Genomic DNA, 19,360 nt, shown 5'->3' with positions numbered 1-19,360 from the left:
TGCTCCTTTTGATCTTCATCTTCGGGGCTCCATGATCATCATCGTCACCGGCATGACACCATCATCTCCATCATCATGATCTCCATCATCGTGTCTTCATGAAGTTGTCACGCCAATGACTACTTCTACTTCTATGGCTAACGCGTTTAGCAATAAAGTAAAGTAATTTACATGGCGTTGTTAAATGACACGCAGGTCATACAATAAATAAAGACAACTCCTATGGCTCCTGCCGGTTGTCATACTCATCGACATGCAAGTCGTGAATCCTATTACAAGAACATGATCAATCTCATACATCACATATCATTCATCACATTCTTCTTGGCCATATCACATCACAAAGCATACCCTGCAAAAACAAGTTAGACGTCCTCTAATTGTTGTTTGCATGTTTTACGTGGCTGCTATGGGTTTCTAGCAAGAACGTTTCTTACCTACGCAAAACCACAACGTGATATGCCAATTGCTATTTACCCTTCATAAGGACCCTTTTCATCGAATCCGTTCTGACTAAAGTGGGAGAGACTGGCACCCGCTAGCCACCTTATGCACCAAGTGCATGTCAATCGGTGGAACCTGTCTCACGTAAGAGTACGTGTAAGGTCGGTCCGGGCCGCTTCATCCCACGATACCGTCGAAACAAGATTGGACTAGTAACGGTAAGCATATTGAACAACATCAACGCCCACAACTACTTTGTGTTCTACTCGTGCAAAGAATCTACGCAATAGACCTAGCTCATGATGCCACTGTTGGGAACGTAGCAGAAATTCAAAATTTTCCTACGCGTCACCAAGATCTATCTATGGAGAAACCAGCTACGAGTAGAAGGAGAGTGCATCTACATACCCTTGTAGATCGCTAAGCGGAAGCATTCAAGTGAACGGGGTTGATGGAGTCATACTCGTCGTGTTTCAAATCACCGATGATCAAGTGCCGAACGCACGGCACCTCCGCGTTCAACACACATACAGCCCGGTGACGTCTCCCAAGCCTTGATCCAGCAAGGAGAGAGGGAGAGGTTGAGGAAGACTCCATCCAGCAGCAGCACAACGGCGTGGTGGTGGTGGAGGAGCGTGGCAATCCTGCAGGGCTTCGCCAAGCACCGCGGGAGAGGAGGAGTACTTGTGAGAGGGGGAGGGCTGCGCCAGAACTTCGTCTATAGCTCCCATGCGCCTCCCCACTATATATAGGGGTAGAGGGGCTGGTTTCTTGCCCTCCAAGTCCATTGGGGCGTTGGCCAAGGTGGGAGGAAAGAAATCTCATTATTTTCTTCCCCACCGATTGTTATCCCCCCTTTTTAGGGATCTTGATCTTATCCCTTCGGGATATGATCTTATTCCTTCTAAGGGGGGATCTTGGTGCGCCTTGACCAGGGGTGTGGGGCCTTGCCCCCACTACCCACGTCCATGTGGGTCCCCCCATGCAGGTGGGCCCCACTCCGGAACCTTCTAGAACCTTCCCGGTACAATACCGAAAAATCCCGAACATTTTCCGGTGGCCAAAATAGGACTTCCCATATATAAATCTTTACCTCCGGACCATTCCGGAACTCCTCGTGACGTCCGGGATCTCATCCGGGACTCCGAACAACATTCGGTAACCACATACAAACTTCCTTTATAACCCTAGCGTCATCGAACCTTAAGTGTGTAGACCCTACGGGTTCGGGAGACATGTAGACATGACCGAGACGTTCTCCGGTCAATAACCAACAGCGGGATCTGGATACCCATGATGCCTCCCACATGTTCCACGATGATCTCATCGGATGAACCACGATGTCAAGGACTTAATCAATCCCGTATTCAATTCCCTTTGTCTATCGGTATGTTACTTGCCCGAGATTCGATCGTCGGTATCCAATACCTTGTTCAATCTCGTTACCGGCAAGTCACTTTACTCGTTCCGTAACACATCATCCCGTGATCAACTCCTTGGTCACATTGCGCATATGATGATGTCCTACCGAGTGGGCCCAGAGATACCTCTCCGTTTACACGGAGTGACAAATCCCGGTCTCGATCCGCATAAAACAATAGATACTTTCGGAGATACCTGTAGTGCACCTTTATAGTCACCCAGTTACGTTGTGACGTTTGATACACCCAAAGCACTCCTACGGTATCCAGGAGTTACACGCTCTCATGGTCGAAGGAAGAGATACTTGACATTGGCAAAGCTCTAGCAAATGAACTACACGATCTTTTGTGCTAGTCTTAGGATTGGGTCTTGTCCATCACATCATTCTCCTAATGATGTGATCCCGTTATCAACGACATCCAATGTCCATAGCCAGGAAACCATGACTATCTGTTGATCACAATGAGCTAGTCAACTAGAGGCTCACTAGGGACATATTGTGGTCTATGTATTCACACGTGTATTACGATTTCCGGATAATACAGTTATAGCATGAATAAAAGACAATTATCATGAACAAGGAAATATAATAATAATACTTTTATTATTGCCTCTAGGGCATATTTCCAACAAACACTTCTTGAAATTTTGTAAGGGATCATCTTATTTACTACCGTCGTCCTAAGTAAACAAGATGCATAATCATAATAAACATCACATGCAATCAAATAGTGACATGATATGGCCAATATCATTTTGCTCCTTTTGATCTTCATCTTCGGGGCTCCATGATCATCATCGTCACCGGCATGACACCATGATCTCCATCATCATGATCTCCATCATCGTGTCTTCATGAAGTTGTCACGCCAACGACTACTTCTACTTCTATGGCTAACGCGTTTAGCAATAAAGTAAAGTAAGTTACATGGCGTTCTTCAATGACACGCAGGTCATACAATAAATTAAGACAACTCCTATGGCTCCTGCCGGTTGTCATACTCATCGACATGCAAGTCGTGAATCCTATTACAAGAACATGATCAATCTCATACATCACATATATCATTCATCACATCCTTTTGGCCATATCACATCACATAGCATACCCTGCAAAAACAAGTTAGACGTCCTCTAATTGTTGTTTGCATGTTTTATGTGGCTGCTATGGGTTTCTAGCAAGAACGTTTCTTACCTACGCAAAACCACAACGTGATATGCCAATTGCTATTTACCCTTCATAAGGACCCTTTTCATCGAATCCGTTCCGACTAAAGTGGGAGAGACTGGCACCCGCTAGCCACCTTATGCACCAAGTGCATGTCAATCGGTGGAACCTGTCTCACGTAAGAGTACGTGTAAGGTCGGTCCAGGCCGCTTCATCCCACAATACCGTCGAAACAAGATTGGACTAGTAACGGTAAGCATATTGAACAACATCAACGCCCACAACTACTTTGTGTTCTACTCGTGCAAAGAATCTACGCAATAGACCTAGCTCATGATGCCACTGTTGGGGAACGTAGCAGAAATTCAAAATTTTCCTACGTGTCACCAAGATCTATCTATGGAGAGACCAGCAACGAGTAGAAAGAGAGTGCATCTACATACCCTTGTATATCGCTAAGCGGAAGCGTTCAAGTGAACGGGGTTGATGGAGTCGTACTCGTCGTGATTCAAATCACCGATGATCCTAGTGCCGAACGGACGGCACCTCCGCGTTCAACACACGTACAGCCCGGTGACGTCTCCCACGCCTTGATCCAGCAAGGAGAGAGGGAGAGGTTGAGGAAGACTCCATCCAACAGCAGCACAACGGCGTGGTGGTGGTGGAGGAGCGTGGCAATCCAGCAGGGCTTCGCCAAGCACCATGGGAGAGGAGGAGTAGGGAGAGAGGTAGGGCTGTGCCAGAACTTCGTGTATAGCTCCCATGCGCCTCCCCACTATATATAGGGGTGGAGGGGATGGTTTCTTGCCCTCCAAGTCCATTGGGTCGTTGGCCAAGGTGGGAGGAAAGAAATCTCATTATTTCCTTCCCCACCGATTGTTATCCCCCTTTTTAGGGATCTTGATCTTATCCCTTCGGGATATGATCTTATTCCTTCTAAGGGGGGATCTTGGTGCGCCTTGACCAGGGGTGTGGGGCCTTGCCCCCACTACCCACGTCCATGTGGGTCCCCCCATGCAGGTGGGCCCCACTCCGGAACCTTCTAGAACCTTCCCGGTACAATACCGAAAAATCCCGAACATTTTCCGGTGGCCAAAATAGGACTTCCCATATATAAATCTTTACCTCCGGACCATTCCGGAACTCCTCGTGACGTCCGGGATCTCATCCAGGACTCCGAACAACATTCGGTAACCACATACAAACTTCCTTTATAACCCTAGCGTCATCGAACCTTAAGTGTGTAGACCCTACGGGTTCGGGAGACATGTAGACATGACCGAGACGTTCTCCGGTCAATAACCAACAGCGGGATCTGGATACCCATGATGGCTCCCACATGTTCCACGATGATCTCATCGGATGAACCACGATGTCAAGGACTTAATCAATCCCGTATTCAATTCCCTTTGTCTATCGGTATGTTACTTGCCCGAGATTCGATCGTCGGTATCCAATACCTTGTTCAATCTCGTTACCGGCAAGTCACTTTACTCGTTCCATAACACATCATCCCGTGATCAACTCCTTGGTCACATTGCGCATATGATGATGTCCTACCGAGTGTGCCCAGAGATACCTCTCCGTTTACACGGAGTGACAAATCCCAGTCTCGATCCGCATAAAACAATAGATACTTTCGGAGATACCTGTAGTGCACCTTTATAGTCACCCAGTTACGTTGTGACGTTTGATACACCCAAAGCACTCCTACGGTATCCAGGAGTTACACGCTCTCATGGTCGAAGGAAGAGATACTTGACATTGGCAAAGCTCTAGCAAATGAACTACACGATCTTTTGTGCTAGTCTTAGGATTGGGTCTTGTCCATCACATCATTCTCCTAATGATGTGATCCCGTTATCAACGACATCCAATGTCCATAGCCAGGAAACCATGACTATCTGTTGATCACAACGAGCTAGTCAACTAGAGGCTCACTAGGGACATATTGTGGTCTATGTATTCACACGTGTATTACGATTTCCGGATAATACAGTTATAGCATGAATAAAAGACAATTATCATGAACAAGGAAATAAAATAATAATACTTTTATTATTGCCTCTAGGGCATATTTCCAACACAACAGGCCTGACAAAGCGACTTACTTGGTAAATCACAAAAAAGTAGGCTGTGGCCATGGACCCAGCTGTCAGCCTCTCCACGTACAGTACTCTTCCAATGGAAGTCGTTCCTTGAGCATGTTGACCACGCCGCGCGGAGAGCACCACGGCGGTGGATGACGGTGAGGCCTAGGAAGGGGACGACGCGGCAGTGGAAGCCCGCGCGAAGAGGACTACAAGGGTTCACTGGTTCGGCTGCGGTGTGAGGCTGCCGTCGCCGCAAGGCCTGGCCAGCGGTGGGAATAGTAGGGGCGGTGAGGCCTCTGCGGCAGCACAGCCGGCCACGGGAGGCAGGAGCATGCGGCACGACCGGCACTGCTTTGGGCGGCTAGAGCAAGAAGACTAGAGGTTGAAGAAGCACTACGACCGTTGGATGGACATCGTACGGTCACTGGAGCTAGAATCGTTCATATTGACTAAGTTGACAAAGCCCTTCATCCCCGTCAACTTAGTAGGCCCACAAGTCAGCCTCCCAGCAAGGTGGGTCCCAGCTAGCCGGGGGAGTATTCATTTTTTTGTGCATAATAAGAAGGCACTTCCGGTGGGTCCGAGCTGACAGCGGGGGGAATGCTTTTTTCGCGAAATACGGTGGCCCATCCGATGGGTCCCAGCAGTCAGGGGGAAACGATTTTTTCGCAAAATACTGGTGGCTCGTCTGGTGGGTCCCCGCTGTCAGGTGGAGGAATAATTATTTTCCGCGTAATAAGGAGGCACTTCCTTGCGGCTGCCATGGACCCAGCTGTCAGCCTCTCCACGTACAGTACTCTTCCGATGGAAGTCGGTCGTTGACCATGTTGACCACGCCGTGCCGAGAGCACCAGAGCGGTGGACGACGGCGAGGACTAGGAAGGGGACGACTCAGAGCCGGGGAATACGCAACAGTGGATGCCCACACGAAGAGGAGTACGAGGGTTCACTGGTTCGGCTGCGGTGTGAGGCTATTGTCGCCGCAGAATAACAAGGGGTGTGGGTGAGTAGAGGGATGGCCTGGCCAGCGGTGGGAGTAGTAGGGGGCGGTGAGGCCTCCGCGGCATCAGAGCCGGCCATGAGAGGCACGAGCATGCGGCACGATCGGCGCTGGTTTGGGCGGCTAGAGCAAGAAGACCAGAGGTTGAAGAAGCACTACGACCGTTGGATGAACATCGTACGGTAACAGGAGCTAGAATCGTTCATATTGACTAAGTTGACAAAGCCCTCCATCCCCATCAACTTGGTAGGCCCACAAGTCAGCCTCCCACTATGCTGGGTTCCAATTGACAGGGGGAATATTGATTTTTTTGTGCATAATAAGGAGGAACTTCCTTGCGTGGGTCCTACATGTCAGCGGGGGCACTTTATTTCACGAAATATAGAGGCCCTTCCGGTGGGTCCCAGATGTCAGGTGGAGGAATCATTATTTTGTGCATAATAAGGAGGCATTTCCTTGTGTGCGGCCGTGGACCCAGCTATCAGCCTCTCCATGCACAGTCTACTTCTGATGGTGTCATTCGTTGACCACGTTGACCACGCCGCGCCGAGCGCATCCAAGGTGGTGGACGACGGTGAGGCCCCGGACAGCAACAAGCCGGAGATGGGAAGACGCCGGAGTAGAGTCGCAGACAGATAGGTGTACGAGGGTTAACTGGTTCTAGTGCGGTGTGGTTCGGTAGTCGGTGGAGAAGAACAGGAGGTGTGGAGGGGTGGAGGGATGGCCTGGCCAACGGTAGAGTAGCGCTTCATAGCGAAGCGTGCTAAGCAGAGCTGCTAGCAGCAGGAGCCGGGAGGTGGTCCCGGCGGCGCTGGAGGAAGAAGACAAGAGATTGAAGATGGATGCTGGCTGTTGGATGTAAATCCAACGGCTAACATGTCAGAATCATTTGTTGACTAAATTGACAACGACTTGCATTGGCTTCGACCTATTGGCCCACATTTCAGCCTCCAAAAATGTGGCACGTATTCAACCCATTTTTTCAGAATTTACAGTCTCTTTTTTGCGCGGTAGAATTTACAGTCAATTTGATATTTTTTTGAATTACATCCATTAACTGGGCTGGGTGAACAAATAATGTAGCGTCCATGCGGCCCGTTTATTTTATTTCCTAAAAAGTTACAGCCCATTTGCACTTTCTCGAAATACACGATTTTGCTGGGCTCATTCTAATTATAGTGTTGGGTTGGGCCAGCAATGTTATAAAAAAATAAAAAGGGGCTAAGCATTTTGTTATAAATATATTTAAATAATAAGTGATATTATTACATTTGTCCTTAAATCTTACCAAGCTTTTGTACACAATCACTAGGATTTTCGTGCCAACACAATTCAGGATTTTATTTGTTATAAGAAATTATTTTTATAAGTTAATAAGATGTGGGATATTGTTTTCTTACATATGTAAGTATCTATTAAATATATGATGACAATAAAAATAATATATAATAACATATAAAATATTTTTTTAGAAAAACAGGGAGCATCTCCCCGATTCCATTGCTGAGAACGAAACCACAACATATTCTGATACAGCAGCTCAAAGAGCAGTTCGAAAGCAAAGGTAGAAAAGCTACAAACTAGGGGGTGGATGAACAAGTTCTCTGAATAACACAAATCACCCGAGCGGTGCCAAAGGCAGAGCGGATAGAGCACTCAAATGACACAAGGAGGGTCCAGCGAAGCCTTCATGGTCTTCAGCCGAGGGGCCGTGTCAGCCTGCGGCGACCAGTAAGCAAGCGGAAACACCGGGCTGGAAGGCATAGCATGGTGGATGTCCCTCTTTTTCGACGCCAGGTGCCATCATCTTCATCAGAGATCTTGAGACGAGCCCACGGGTCCAGCCCCAGAGCAGGTCGAGCCTTGTTCAGCCACAAGTGATCGCCAACGGTTTCTGGAGGGATCTTGTTAGGGTTTCCATGAAGCTCATCAACTTGTCCTTGTCCGATTCGTAGGAGAGAATCGCCCAGTTCCTCACCATGTTCCTGATCAACCTCAAGACCTGCGGAATGGAAATCCAGGAGGTGTTACTGAAAATCATAACATTTCTATATTTTCAGAGGCACCAAAGGACAGCTGAGCTAACAGTGTTTAAAACTGAGCACTTTTTGGTAGCAATCCAGAATCTGGCGACAGATTCGAAGGATGAGCCAATCTGACTAGAGAAATATTCCTCAATGTGGGCCTAGAGATGTTTAGAAACTATACATTCAAAAATAGGTGAGAACAAGACTCTTGTTCCAAGCAGTAAACACAATCAAGGGGTTTGATGATGTGTCTCTTCCTAAGGTTATCCCTAGTCATCAATTTGTTTTTGGAGAGAAGCCAGAGGAATACATGAATTTTAGGGGGAACTCTCAATTTCCAGATAGTAGGGATAAACACGGGTTGAACCCCTCTAAAGTTGATAACATGATAGAGGAAGCTGGAGGAATACTTCCCCTTATTGTCCAGCTGCCAAATCAGGGCATCCGGCTCGGCAGTAAAGGTAATGCTTTTGGCAATTTCCTCCAACTAGAACCATTGTTCCATGAGACTATCACTAAAGTTCCTTCTAAAAGAGAGTTTTAGGCATTGACCGTCCCAAACTTCATTGACACTTTTGTTAAGCTCATTGTGGACAGAGTAAATAGGCCAAAATTGGACTGCTAGGGGGGATGTGCCAAACCAAGTATCTTCCCAGAACCCGGCTCTGCTCCTATCCCCTATGTTCCATCTGTAGCCAAATTTCACGGCATGCATAATAGATTTTAATCCTTTCCAGAATCTAGAGGTCTTAGGGTTGGAGGAAGGGATAAAAATATTAGGTTTATTTCCTAGGTATTTATGGGAAATAAGAAGCTTCCAGGGTTTCAGGTCTTCCTCATAGAATCTTTTAATCCAATACCCTAGAAGACAGATGTTAATTTCTTGGAGGTTAGGTATGCCTAGGCCTCCAAAATCTTTTTTCATAGAGACTAGGGCCCAATTAGCAAGGTGTAGCTTCCTATTTCCCTCAAAATTATTCCACAAAAAATGAGACATCTGAGAATTGATGAGGTTCACTGCCCATTTAGGGAACTTGAAGAAGGAGAGGAGATACACTGGAATGCTAGCCAAACAAGCTTGTATGAGGATCAATCTACCTTTGTAAGAGAGAAGTTTGCCCCTCCACCCAGCAATCCTTTTAATGATTTTATCCAGAAGGGGTTGGATATCCTCTCTCCTCAGTTTATCATAGTGGAGAGGGATACCTAGGTACTTAATGGGGAAGCTACCTTTATTACAGACTAGAATAGAGAGGAAGTCAGCTAACTCCTGATCATCCATGTTGATAGGGATGAGTTCACTTTTAGAGTAGTTGATTCTCATGCCTGAGACTTGTTCAAACCAGGTTAGAACAGTTTTCAGATTGCTAGCATGTGTGGAGTCATTGTCTAAGAAAAGGATGGTATCATCTGCATATTGAAGGCAGATGATACCACCAGGGCAGACCTCAGGACAGAGCCCTGCAATCAGACTATGATCAACAGCTTTGCTCAGCATTTTAGTAAGAACGTCCACTACTAAATTAAACAAAAGTGGGGAGATGGGGTCACCTTGCCTAAGGCCTTTACCAACAAGGAAAAAAAATCACTTTCACAGTTATTTAACTTGACCCCAACAGACCCCCCATGAGTAAGTTGGTGGATCCAACTCTCCTCTATGAAAGGCTTGGAAAAGATCTAAGAGATCATTTTTCACCAAGTCCCAAAAATACGGGTAAAACAAGAAGGGAATCCCATCAGGACCAGGAGCCCCATCAGGATAAGAGCTAAAAATGGCTTCCTTCACCTCTGTCTCTGAAAAAGGGGCTTCTAGCAGCTCATTTTTAGCAGGAGAGACTTTTTCAGAAGCAGAGAAAAAATTGTTTTCTAGAGAGAACCCATAAGGGTTTTCTTTCTTAAACAGGTCTTTGTAGAAGTCACTAGCCACTTTCAGCATCTTATCTACCTCAGTAACAAGGCCATTAGGGCCATCAAGGGAGTGAATGAGGGTTTTCCTCCTCCTTTGGTTAGCTACTGCATGGAAGTAAGCAGTATTTCTATCACCCTCCTTAATGTTCCTATCTCCAGACCTTTGTTTGGCTTTGATTTCTTCTTGAAGCCAAATTTTCTTGAGCTCTCCATGGACAAAGTTTAATCTATTAGTCTCAGCCTCAGAGAGGTCAGTGGTTTCTGCCTTAATATCTAGAGAATCAAACTCAAGGAGGAGAAGCCTTTTGTATCTTCTAAGATTAGCTTCCTCATTGGAGTTCCACCCTTTGGTAGTTCTTCTAAATCTCCTGATTTTGATCTGCCAATTTTCTAGGGGGCAGCTGCTCCTGTAGGCTCATTCTAGATTTTCCTGACTAGCTCAGTAAAATCTTCTCTAAGCAACCACCACTTTTCAAATTTAAAACTATTGCTCTTTGGAGTTTGGTTAAGACTAGAGTCCCAGAGCAAAGGAGTGTGGTCACTACCACATCTGGGCAGAGCTCTACAACTAGAAAGGGGGAAAAAACTATCTAATTCTGTGTCACAAAAAATTCTGCCAATGGTGGACATAATCCTGGAGCAGCACTTCCAACATATCTAGCAGAACTGTGGGTTTTCCTTCTGACAGGGCAATTCTCAACTTTATGGGTAACCATTTTGCAGATAAAACAACTCTTGGGCTTGACACATTTATCCAAATGATGCCCTGGTTCCCCAAAGTTGTAGCAGATCACCTCAGAGTATGCCATAAGGCCCGAAGTAGGGGCAGGAGCAGTTTTCTGGATGTCCTATCTCTTCTTTTGCTGATTCTTTCCTTGAGATTTCCCACTGATCTGAGAGTCAGAACCACCAGCAGATTGATCTTGGTCAATTACAGGAGCCTGCCCAGATTGTGCCCCCATTTGGGGCGGAGGTGAGCCGTACCACTAGCCAACCGGCGCTCCCCCCATTGTGATAGGGGAAATTCATCGGAGTTCCTGGTTCCTTCTCATCCTCCAGCTAGATGTTGTCTCTCAGGAAGCAGAAATAACCACCAGACAGCTCAATTGAAGCAGATTGCAAGCCTAATTTCAATCTTCTGCAGGTTTGGGGGAGAGGTAAGGTAGGGGATCCACCTGCTCCAGCTCCGGTGGCGTGCTGGTGGGCAGGAGTCCAGTCAAGCATTCCCATCTCGCAGCACGGCGTGGATCTCCTGAATTTACTTCTCCTTTCGCCCATCGAACGAACGCAATCGGCGGCTCACTGGGGTGGGGCATCCTGTGCTTGTCTGAGAAATCTCCTTCGAAGTAGATCCGCAGGGCTAGATTCAGCAACTCCCAATCCACATGATCCTTGCACATCCGAGCATACCTGCGCGAGTGAGAGAACAGATTCGGTCCCTCCTTGGCTTCCTCCCTCGCAGCTTCCTCCTCTGCTTCCCTCCATTCGCGCGTGCACTGGATCCAGGAGAGAGCGTCGTCGCGGATCCGCATCGCCCGCTCCCTCCATCTCCTCCCTCGAGTCTCCCGCTGCACCGCCGGTGCGACGAAGTCGAGCAGCTAGAGCATCCACGGGAAGGCTTTGTAGACATGTGGGAGATGCATCTTGTACATCTACCTGTCTTCCAGCCATTCCCCCGTGGATATGGCCGGCGACTCCATGGGGCGCGCGAGCGGACTTGCTGAGGGGGGCAGGCGCGCCCGGAGTCAGGAGGTGGGGGTGGCGGCGACGAGGGTGGAGGTAGTGGCGGGGGCGGCGGCGAGGGTGGAGGTGGTGGCGGGGGCGAAGGGGATCGCGAGAGCGGTCATCTATTTGCCAATTATGTGAACTAAACAGTCAACATATAAAATAATTTAAATATATATCATATAGTTAGAAGGGAAACATAAGTTGGACCTGGCGTTCCTATTCTTATATAGAAAAATAGAACAGACCTCAGCGTTTTCTTCAAAAAAAACATAAATTGGGCTGCCAAAAATAAAACCTCGCATGGGAGGTCCATAGGCCGGTCGATACATGACGGCCCTAAGAAAATACAAACATGCCTATGGACCTCCCATCCGAGGACGTGGGCTACGCATGTTAAAAATGAAAGCCTAGACGGGGCAGCCCAAAACCACGTCCAACACTTGCCAAAACTTCGTCCCTCGTTTTCTCTGTGTTTCGCACACTCGACATTGTGTGGGCATTTTGACTGTGCATCATATGAAGATGTGCTATGCATGAATGTTGATCAGCATGATGTTAACTGACTGGTAGTTCCATTTTCGACCATGAATAAGACTTCCAACATGATGTTAACCCTATTTGAAAAGGCCGTGTTAATATAAATGCTCTGCCTCTGAAAGTTGCAGTTTCTTATCTGAAACTGAACTTGCAGTTTCTTATCTGAAACTGAAACTTGCAGTTTCTTCTCTGAGAATCACATTGTCTGCACTTTTATACTCCTATGAAACTACATTTTTTAAGTGCTAAAAATAGATATCTAGAATTCATAAAATACTTCATATGCTCAATACTGCAAATCCGAAATTCAAAAGACATTCATATCTGAAAGTACTCTCAAAATACACAAGACAAAACACAATTCACAACCTGCAAATACTGACAACCCTAAGCTCCTCCTGACAATTCACAACCTGCCTGACTATTGGGTTGGGGGGGCAGCCCCCTGCTATTCCTCGGCGGAAGACAGTCGCCCCGTGAGACGATGTGAACGGCGAGGGAGACGATGGCGGGGAAGCGTCCTCGGGCCAACTGCTTTTCTCCTCTTGCAGTTGGGTTCGATCGACGAAGACTCCACGAGCTCGCTCTAGCAGGACACCCTCACAAACGGCACCCTGTAGATGCTTGATCCTTCAATCTCTAGTGGATGCTCCATCTGGGATTGATACTCCCACCACCGCTCCCTCACGATCGGATTCGGTGAATCTGTTTGCTCCATGGCCCAGAGGAGCAGCTCTATGTACTCCGGCGCGACTCCCTCTGGGAGTATCGCCGCCTTTTCGCTCTGTTGTAGATATTTGGCCATGGATGTCGCCGTCGCCGCTAGTTGGTCCTTGTTGTCAAACCAAGACTGTATCTCCAACATCCTAGCTAGCTTCACAGGGTCGCCGTCTGCAATCCTCACGTATCGGTTGTACTCCTCCATTGATCTACTTCTCCACAGCACCTTCACTCACTGGCGGTGGTTTTTGAATGGAAGAGGAGAGGAGCAGTGCTAGTTTTGGATTAGAACGGGAGAGGAGCGACGCTAGTTTTGGACTGGAACAGGAGAGGAGGGCGGTGGTTTTGAAATGGAAGAGGAGAGGAGCGGCGCGGCATTTAGATTGGAACAGGAGAGGAGCGGCGGTGGTTTAAGAGGAGAAGAGCAGAAGTGCGGCGCTGGTCTTGGAAGTATTTTTTTGTTGTTTCGCGTATTTTGGGTCAAAGTTTGACCACGTACTGCATTTGACAAGCAAAATGTGAATGCATGTCACCAAAAATTGTATCGTTTGGTTTGTATCTGAATGTACTTTCAAATTATACTCCCTCCATTTTTGTATACAAGGCCACAAACTCATATTACAGGTACCAAGGTAAAAATCAATGCTATGTTTAAGTCAATGTTGCAAGCTAGCTTGTCACCTTGATTGTCGTGTTAATTAATGTGGTTTTTCTCTCTGAAGCACAACAAGCCAACCCTCTTACTCCTCATTGGTTGATTAATGTTGGGAATGCAAGCTAACCTTCTCACCCCCGCATGCACACAAGGGATATTAATGTCCTCGGGTGCTAGGACGAGGCAAACGCCATCAATTTTGCCTCGATTAATGTTAGTGGCCTTGTATAGTTGCAAATTGTAATTTTGATAGTGGCCTTGTATACAACGTATAACATATATTTTATGTGCGAAAATCATGGTCAATTATGACCCAGAATAAAAGGGAGACTAGTTAATGTGGGGTCGCTTTCTTAATTGAAGGGTAATTTGATTTTGATTTTGATCCAGTCAGAGCGCGTCGGCCCTCTCGTCCAATCCTAAATCGCTGCCGCACGCTCCTCTCCCTCTTCTCCATTGCAAAACCAGCTCCTCTCCTCTCCATCATCTCCATTCCAAAACCACTGTCTCGCCTCTCCCTCTTCTCTATTGCAAGACCACCGACTCTCCTCTGTTTTCTAGACGCTTTGCTCCATGGCGCGGGTGCAATCCATGGATACAAAATTAGTATATTGTATACTATTTAAAAATCGAGGGCGGGGCTTTTCCTGCGCGGTAGGCGGCGGGGCAGTTCCGCCTAGTCGGTTCGACAGAGACGCGAGAAGACGAGGGAGTAGGCTGCTGCAAATGTAGGGCTGTGTGATTTGACAGCGAGTTACTGCTGGACAGGTGGGGCCCCGTGATTTGACTTGCCATTATCATTTTTACTGCGGCGCTACGACCGGCGTGAGTCTCCTAGATTCCTGACCACATCCATACATGTGCCTCTCCCAATGCTCCACCATGTAGTAGATGCTGGCTCTTGCATGAGAGCCCACTTCTCCACTTTTTCCTTGCCTCTCTTTCCTCCACATATGCAAAAATGCCATGTAAAGCGCACTATTGTACTTACTTTTACTTGCTCCAACAGGTGCTTAAGCTTGCCACATAAGCATAAAGTCTGATGTGGCAAGTTAATCAAGAAGAGAGAGACTAGTTTGGTGACCCAAGGAAGAAACAGTGCTAAGCGCGTGTACCTAGGTGAAAAGACGATTTTGAGTCTATAGCTAATTAAATGAAGCAAACTTAGCAACACCATTTCATTGGAAGAGGTCACTCCTTGGCAAATGCAATAAATACACGCGCTTAGCACCGTTTCTTCCTTGAGTACGAAGAAAGAGATAGAGACGAGTAAAAAATACATTTATAGCCAACCTTGTTGTAGTATGAGTGACTAAGTGATGACTATGTATGACATGCCAACATCAGATAGCCTAACGCACCGTGTTAAATCTCCAAGGGCGCGACCGCGCGAGCGACGCGACGGTCGTGGTAGGCGCGACCATGATACGGGCTGCTGGCAGCCCTTGGATCTGAGATCAAACAGTCGCATGCTAAGTTGCTGAAAATTTGCAGAATAACCCTCCAGGATAGGATATTCACCCATAGGTCTAGAATCACACCATGCAACTGTTCGATCTCAAATCCAAGGGCTCTCGGAAGCCCGTATCATGGGAGAATGGAAAGCCACTACCCTGCCGTTTGCACGCTGGCAGTTCGCTCCTACTCGTCCCCGCATGTCCTTCAATACCATGGCGGTTCGCTCCTAGTCGTCCTGTCCATTCACATTACGGCAGTTCCACTAATCCTAACCCTCCTCCCAAATCCATGGCGTCCCAAATCTCCACGATCGGCGGTGAGTACAAGGTTAGAACAATCACCGGCGATGAGTTCGACGTCATCTACACCCGTTCTTCCGAGACGGTGAAAGGATGTCTTTCTCACTTCAGACGCATATTCGAAGACTCAGATGATAAGTGGGTCGCTGGGCTAGATGTTGAGTACACCACAGTCCTGGGATGAGAGAAGGATCTAAAGGACGAAGAGAGGAAGAAGCCCGCCGTGATCCAGGTTTGCGTGCATGACTTATGCTTGGTCTACCACATATGCCATGTCGACGTTGAGTGCCAGGATTTTAAGGACTTCCTCGAGAGCAACCTAGTCAAATTCGTTACTGTAGACTTTGGTAACGACAAAGAATTCCTACATCGGATAGGCCTTGTTGTAGGCAACACCTTCGACCTCCAGAAGAACCAGCTGGTGTCCTCTCGTCAGCCTTCAATGCTGACCATGGCAGGAGCCATGGTTCATCCTTCATACGGTAAACTAGAGAAACCTCATTACATGTTTCATCGTCATGCATGGCAGCGGAATGTACTAGATATAGACCACATCCACTACGCTGCAATGGATGGCTACCTTTGCTTCAATATCTACAAGGGTTGGATGAAGAGCAACAGCCAAGTGTGCGGTTCAAGCAAAGAAGTATCGGCCAAGAGGAACAGGGACAAGGACGAAGTCGAGGACGTGGACGAGGACTCCGAGTAAGGTGGCAGTGTCGTTGCTCATGGTGGTTCTAATGCAGTGTCTACCGGAATAGTTGCAAAGTTTAATTTCAGGTGTGCTTAATTTAATTTGAGGGGTGTGTTGTGCTGAGCCCCCAGCAGAACTATGTTATGTTTCTTCTCGTTACTTTAACTCTTCAGTACATACATACTAGTATTTCTTACATTTCATCTTTTAGTTGGTATAGTACTACCACTCGTTTCTTCACATTATATACGTACAATATATATGGCCAACATCATATAGCCAGTAGTTTAGTTGTCAAAGAATTTCAGGGTGCTTAGTTTTGTCAAAGAATTCCAGGATGCTTAGAGGGTGCTTGGATCCAAGGGACTTATTTTAGTCTGACTAAAAATAGTCTCTTTAAGAGGCTAAAGTTCCAAGCACCCCTGACTAAAGAGGGGCTAAAACTAGTCTTGAGACTAAATTTTTTTAGTCAGGGGTACCCCTACTAAAATGTGGATTAGTCCTCTCTCTACTCATTTAACTCCTCTCCTTTAACACAGGCGAGTTCTAGATTGGAGGGTTTGGAGGATAATAAATGCTCATTAACTTGATTTTAGCCTTTTTAGTATTTGTATCCAAGCATGGGTGAGGCTAGAATGTTTTAGTCCCACTACTTTTAGTCATGGGACTAAAACGTATCCAAGCACCCTCTTAGTTTTATTTGAGGGGTGGGTTGTGCTGGACACCATTATTGTGACTAGCCTTTTTAATAGTACTATATGCATAATTTGGCGACGAGCGCTCTCTATATGTACCACCTTTTTTTAATTTCAAGTTTTGGTCCATGGCGCAATCCATCGATACTACTGTTGTACAAAAGTATACATTTTTAAAAGGCTAGAGGGCAGGGCAGTCTAGCTTGGTCGGTTTCACGAGAGGCGAGGGCCTTTGTGATTTGACGGCTCATTACTACTGGAAGGCGGGGCCTTGTGATTTGATTGCTCGTATAAATGCTCCAATGACCTGATCGAGGAGGAGCAAAGAACCGTGCGATATACTCAAGTTTTCCACTGGAGTAGTACTGCGACGGAGGAGCACGAAACACGGCAGCCTAGTGCCATATGGCGATAAAAATGATCTAATTTGCTAGTCATCTCATTGTTAGCATTGTTCTATTCATTCCCTCAAAAAAAACATTGTTCTATTCATGCCTCGCAGAGAACGTGACACATGCGGCGAAACACCTGAAGCAAAAGATGAAACACAGGAGCAAAAGAAGAAGGAAGATTATCACCCCAAATGATCTAATTTGCCGCGGACTCGTAACTGCTTCTTCATCGCCTCCACGACCTCCATCTCCTTGCGTGTCTCCTCCGCCATCTTCATCATTGTGTCCATGACGCGACATTTCTCGATGCGAGCCTTCATCATCTGTTCCACGACCATATTACGTACCTTGACAGCAGCTGGGTGCTCGATGCGGAGCTTCACCAACTCTTCCTTCTGTTCCATGGCGAGGGCCTGCAACATCTTCATCGAGGAACTACTATTCTCATGCAGCTTCTTCCAGTCGGCGTTCTTCTCCTTCAATAGGTCGATCTTGTGGCAGAGCTTCGCATTGTCCTCCCGAAGTCGCAGGATTTCGCCGGTCACCTTCTTCTCCAAGGCAATGCTCTTCTTCAGCAGCATCACCAAGCCGGCGGTCAACTCCCCCTGCTGATTGAGCTCAGCGAGCATGTCGTCGAGGCTCTTCTTCAGCAACTCCATCAAGCCTTGGATGAATTCCTTCTGCTTATTGAGCTGATCGGGCATGCCGTCGAGGGATAACGACTCCAGCTCCGCCGGCTCGGCATGTTCGCCTCCGCGGCTAGGGCGCTCCTAGGAGCCATCGCCTACCCGTTAGAGATCTTTCGAGGTCTCTGCGTGGCGGCGAGCCCTCTCTTTTTTCCGTAGCCTTGGTTGCCGCTCACTTGTTACAAGTAGTTCTCGACCTAGAGCTCTGCTCACCGGCCATGGCAACGACGGACGAAGAAGAAGCACTTATGAGGAGGAAAGGTAGAGTGATTTTCGGTTAGGTAGTTCCCCTTTTTATAACCTACTAGCACTAGTACTAATACCTGCATAGTGGGAACACGTTCAGGTTTGGTACGTACTACTAGTAGGTGTGAGCAGGCTTTCGAATGTGATGGGAACAAGGTAAAGATTAACTGTTGGTTTTGGTTTTGAGGCCCGAAACGGCTCCCGATGAGTATAGCGGAACATAAATTTCAAGTACTACACTGCTCAAATGCGTAAATATTATGTCACTGTCAAAAATTGGCACAAAATACGAAGGAGACCAATGGAAGTACTACTAGCAACCCACGATTTTAACTACTCGCATGCGCGCAGTGGAGTAATAATGTCTTTCTCCCGCCATCACATCCACTCAATTTGCATGCGCTGTATTAATTGACCATCAATGAAGTGAACGACTTTACACACGTCAAATTATCACATGGGGTGGATCTTGGTACAAAATTGCGTCCACCCGTGTACCCGCGTGTGCATGCGAGGAATGAGTGTGTGCATGGTGTGCGTGCACATCTTCGCTTCGTGCATGTACCGCCAGTATGGCTCAGGGAGAACGAGTACATTCTTCTGGAACTAGCAGCACATCACTGTGATCAATCCACACAAGGAGGTCGCGACAATGCCTACACATGTGCCACGTGGCTTCATGAACTGTAAGAGAGACACTGTGTAGTGTGCCATTGGTATTCTAATTTACGTGTTTTGCACATACTCGAAGTACTAGTAAGGTACATGTGCATTGCACGTATCAGATTTTGCAACCAAATTATGAATAAATACCACACTATAGCGTGTAATCTCCGAGTCATATATGCCTGATGTAGACCTTCGTTTAATTCTTATAGTTCATCTCATTCAAAATCAATTAGTTTTTAATAAAAAGCTAAGAACGCGGCAATAGGAAAAACATGGGATTATAGTGGAATGTCGTCTTGAATCCTACAGGATTGTACGAGTATTTGATTGTGCATAGAAAAAACTCAGAATTTGTTCAAAGAGGTTTGAGTGGATGGGATGTTTCCTATGAAATCTAGTGCAAATGAATCATATGGAAAAATTCCTATGGTTTACAATCCTACGAATCAAACAACCAAGATAGAAAAAATTCCTAATGATTAGAATCCTCCAAAATTCCTTTGAGAATCCTTTGAATCA

Source organism: Triticum aestivum, chromosome 6A (assembly GCF_018294505.1).
Source record: "Triticum aestivum cultivar Chinese Spring chromosome 6A, IWGSC CS RefSeq v2.1, whole genome shotgun sequence".
Lineage (NCBI taxonomy): Eukaryota > Viridiplantae > Streptophyta > Magnoliopsida > Poales > Poaceae > Triticum > Triticum aestivum.
Note: the sequence above shows the minus strand (reverse complement) of the source record.